Raw genomic sequence first — 5,165 nt, 5'->3', positions numbered from 1 at the left:
AAAATTCAAGCGGCTTCAAACCTACATTTCTTTCATTCATAAAATATTTCGTTAATCCATTATCTTGTCTTAGATGTTGCGCTAACAAAACCCTGGAAATCACCCGACCCCGATACGTGCAGTGGTTTTATCATGTGTGATGTAGCTGGGAGAATGCACAAGATGACTTGTCCAAGCAACCTTTTGTTCAACCCAACCCTCCTTGTCTGCGACTGGCCTTCCAACGTGGACTGCGATGATGGCAGTGAGCAACGGCTGGGTTCTAGTCAGATCTTATAGTTCAGCAATTTTAACAAACTTCGAATCCAAATGGAAATTATTGATTATGCTGATTGATTTCAACATATGTTGAAAAAGTTACTCATTACGTCGTCTCTGAGAAAAAACAATTCCAAAGAGAAACAATACGCTTTCCTTTATCTCTTAGATAGTACTTGCGCAGTGATTCGCTTTTTAGCCAAACGCGTTCAGCAGTAAATGCTGCTAATTTAAAATTGCTTTTGTTGCTTGACTCAACTTAAATTTGTTTTCGCGAGCTGTTCTGGATTGGTTACGGCTCATTTTTTTTATATAATGTTATTTACCTGCTGCGGTCGCCGTATCTTAGTGAACAGCCCTCGAGACTCATTTGATAAGATTGAAATGCGATCTTTTTCTCTGAAACGACCCCGCCAATCGCAGTACGTTTGGAGGGAAAATAATAGAGCAGGTGAATGGGTGAGTTCCCTATGTCAATGTGACAACATCGTGCTAGTTATCATAACTCCTGTCACCGCTACATTTTAAAGATCTTAAACAGTAATAGCATTTGTCGTTTCCGACAGCATCATCTACACCGATGCGTTTTGGTTTGAAAACGCTTGCATTTTTATGCGTTTTCCCTCATCTGCCGCACTAAAGCGACCGAAAACACCAATGTACTTTATAACAGAAACAGGGACTTCAAACCTTCATCGATTTTAAATAAGGCGGGGAGGAGAAACAATTGCTGTGTTCACAGCAACAAAATCAGGTCAAGTGAACAAGTTCTTGCTGATGTGCTCTTAAACCGAGTTTTTCTCTACTTTGTTTATTATGAGAATGTTCACACCGTGCGAAACATGCGAGACACCAATTTTTGCGTGACAAAATGTGTTTGTTATTAATGGCGTCGTAAGTCACCATAGCAACTTCAAAGCTTACGTTTTGTCTTGTATCTCAAAAACTCTCTGCAAAGTTAAGGAAAATTGTCCATGTCCCATTTTGAATTGGCTCCAGAGAATTTCATAAACTTTGGAAATAATCATGGTTCCAGTTTAGCCTGTTAAATACTTAAGAGCAATTACAAATCAGGTCATTGTAACGCGTTGGTTTTTTTGATATGATTTTTAAGTAACTCACTTGTTGCTTTGGTAAACTATTACGTCACTAAATTGGACGCATTTTGTTAACGCAATCATTGTTAGTTTGTTTGATCATACAGGATGAGTCAATCCTTGTAGTGGTTTCTTGAAAGGATTGACACTGGGTTCGAAAAATGAAAACGTATTTCGATGAACACTGATTTTACAACTCGTTCTAAAGGTCTTTATGAGCCCTATCGGATTCATGCCCCTTCGATTATGAGCCCATCCACAATTTCTTTCTTCTAAGTTGTATAATTATACGCACCTGGCTTAAAGCCTCGTCTACACGAGCAATTTTTATGTGACAATGTTTATTTGCTCGTGTAAATGAGGAAATTTGGGTGACGAAAGTATTTGCTGAAATCTGGCGTGTTAGCCGTTATGTGACATACAAAAGTTGCGTAAATTCGTCTACGTTGCATATATATATGCAACGTACATTGTACCATAACTTTTCCCTCAGCCACTAAGAGGCAGGGGAAAGAGCCTGGTTAAGAAGTTAATGTTAAATGGTTGCAATAACACTTACATTATACATGACCTTTCTTATCTTTGTAAAATTCAAAGCTGGTGTACAGTCTGTTTTGTACATGTCTCCTACAATGTTGAAATGTTAAACGAACAAAAGAATCAAAATACCATGCTCAAAATTGTATTCATTGTATTAAATTATCGAAGTCTATCCTTTCTCTTCCCCTCCCCTGAGATGAGGCAGGCCCTCAATACAGTCTTCACCAGTAGTGACAAAGGAATGTTTCATAAGGAAAGGAAGGGAATTGTATGCATTTTAACCTTTTAAATGATGGTGAAATTGACAACAAAGGGAACAATCTAATGCATTATTTATATAAGTTATTTTATTTCTGGTATATTAAGAGTAAATGCCGCATCATCTGAAATGGAAAATACATCTCCAGAGGAAGGTTACGCAAAGTTCTTTTTTGTATCAGTCAAATGTTCGGTAACCGAGCTTTCTTCTACATACACATAAGCAAGTTATATTGAAAAAAGGTAACGTTTAAACAATTGGTTTATTTAAGAAAGTTCAACATTGTGCAAAATTAAAAACAGATTATTAAACAATTAATTAATTAAGAAATGTTTACCCATTACACCAATCATAATCAGAGCTTTCCGGTATGAACGATCTCACAAACTCTTCTAAGAAAAAGACGATTGTTCCTCAGTGTTTGGAGCTATGGAGCTATATACATGAATCAGTTGAATCTATAACAGCTAACGCTGCAACCTATTTCATCGTATTTCTTAGAGCTTTCCATCCTGGCAAAGTTCAAGATTGGGTTAATTACTCAATTAATTAATTAAGTAATTAAGTAATTAATCAATCTCTGTTCCACTAACCCGTCAAGAACGAAAATAAAATAAAACATTTTCAGGAATTCGAACAAAGCTCTTTAGTTTTCTCCCTCCACAGTTTCAATACAAACACATCTCCGCCGAGGGAATATTTAAAATGTTAAACAAAGCCGTTTGAAAAAAAAAAGAAGAAAATTGAAAACGAAAACGATAAAACAAGGCTAACATGTTTTTGAAACCTGACTTATAAAAATTACCATACTAACAGCGTAAGGTGAGAGTATTTGTTCAAGCTTGCACTAGTACTGATCCGTCGACGCAGTCAATGTTCCTGTAAGAAGAACCAGAACAGTAGCAATCGTTCCAGCAGCGTCGCCACAACCACCAACCGCGACAGCGTCGGTTACAGTGGTAATCCACACCCCATGCATCGGCCATATTTCTCCCGCCTAGGCCGCCCACAGAACACGTGGCCAACTCATACAAGGCAGAACAGGCAGCTGTTGGCTGGTTGCGCCATGGGCACAATTCACCGGATAGGCAGAAGCGCTTTGCACCGTCAAAGCAGTAGATCTCCAGGCTGTCCCCACCCGTAGTAGTGCCGTAATCATTCATGCAACCGTCATGAATCGTCTGGATCAGTCCCTGACCTGAGCAAGGAATCTTATTTGGCTGGAATGAAGGAGGTGCGTTAGCGAGCAGTTCCCTGATGTTGGACAGTTCTAACGTCAGCAGCTTGATCGACGAGGTACCATAGAGGCCTGCTATCATGTGTGCGGCTACCACACCTGCCTCTGCCCCACTAAGAACTCCAGGCGATGGCAGCAGGTCTCGGATGATAGAACGTGCGAGGCTGTTGACGATACCTGGGACCAGCTGTGCCAAGTGAGGGTAAATTCCCTGATGACGTTTTCTAAAAGGCGATCGAAAAGAAATCCTACCAGGAATCCTCCAGGGCCAAACAACGCGCCAATCATTCCGATACTCGATGAAACGCTGTCAAGGCTGCCAATGTTGGCATTTGTCCCCATATCGAGATGCGTCAGGGCGAAGCTGTAGTGGAGATCAGCGCCTTGCGGTTTTAAAGTGACGGTTATCTCGACCACGGGGGTGAGATGAAGAGAAACATAGTCTGCCTTGTGCACGTTGAGGAAGCACCAGAACCAAATACAAGCTCTTGCGTCAAAATAAACATACACTCGAGATTGCACCACGTCACTGCACTGTTGATTAAGAGAGAAATCGGCTTCAAGCTTGATTTTGTATCCATCTTGGAACACCGAGCTGACGGGCAGCACGATAGCGGTTACATGGAAGTCGGGAAGTGTGCTCAACAAGGCTTCAAAGTTTGACACGCGGGCGTCATACCGGAAGCCCAGCCAGGGAGACTTGCTATCAGAGAAGAGCTGGGGCACCTTGATGTAGGGGCCTCCCTTCCAAGAATTCCTTAGGATCTGCTCAAGGTCACCACAAAGAACGGAGTCTGAAGTTGTGTCTCGCCTGCGCCTAACCCCGTGGGTCTTTCTCGAGTCCTTTTCAAAGAACGCATCGGATTGGATGTTCCTCTTGGACCTTTTAGGCTGCTGGTATTGTTTGCTAAAAGTGTTTGCTGGCAGCTCGGTTACCTCCAGGGTCAAACCACTGAAGCTGATACTTGCATGTGTGGAGTTAGTCTTGTTCACTGGATGCCGTTTCGCTTCTCCATTGCAGTCACGAGCTCGGAGATGTTTCGTGTACAGTGCCAATGCCAAGCGAGCTGGGTCAAGGACATCAGTCTCGTTGGTAAAGATTTCGCCGTCTTCATCCACCTCAAAGCGGAACATGACGTCCTCCATTATGCAATCTTCTTCTGTGACGTTGTCTTGCATCACCATGGTACAGCCAATCTGAGTGAAGTCGCAGCGAACCAGTGATTCGTTGAGTTCGACGTGCTTCTTGCACTGCAGCTGATAATCGATGACTGCTTTCTGTGGCCCTTCTGTTGTGTTTCCCCTGGCAATCATGCGACCCACGTGGAAACCGACAAGGGAAACCACATCGACCTCTTTGGCGTCACTGTCTCGAGATACAGTCGACGAGATATCTGCAGAGGTATCGCGGTGGGGCATCAACCTTGTAGACACCACACTGAACGCCAAGGCCATGAGTACAGCGACAACGACAGCTATTATGGTCCACTTTATGCGCTTGGACATCAACCAATTGCTCTTTAGTTTTTCAGTGGAGCTTTTTTCCATATTTTTTCTGCAATAAATTCGCACATAGCATGTTAAGAATGATCGTAAGTAAAAAAATATCTTTTAGCCCTTTTCTTTAAACGTGGTACAAAATATTTATGACAGTAGCCCTTTTATAGCTCGTACACGTACATTATTTCTCGTATTTGGAACCAGCTGCCATCAGTTGTTAAGAACGCACTTACTGTGTCATCTTTTCCTAGACATTTAAATAAGTTCAATATTT

General features: G+C 41.8%; 1 pseudogene; it reads right to left on the bottom strand.

Annotated features, from left to right (window-relative positions):
• Nucleotides 1-2,351: 2,351 nt before the first annotated feature.
• The window catches only part of LOC138038135 (uncharacterized), a 3,902-nt pseudogene continuing 1,088 nt past the window's right edge, over nt 2,352-5,165 (bottom strand).

Source organism: Montipora capricornis, chromosome 2 (genome assembly GCF_036669925.1).
Source record: "Montipora capricornis isolate CH-2021 chromosome 2, ASM3666992v2, whole genome shotgun sequence".
NCBI lineage: Eukaryota > Metazoa > Cnidaria > Anthozoa > Scleractinia > Acroporidae > Montipora > Montipora capricornis.
The sequence above is the reverse complement of the archived record's forward strand: the minus strand, read 5'-3'. Positions and strand labels throughout refer to the sequence as shown.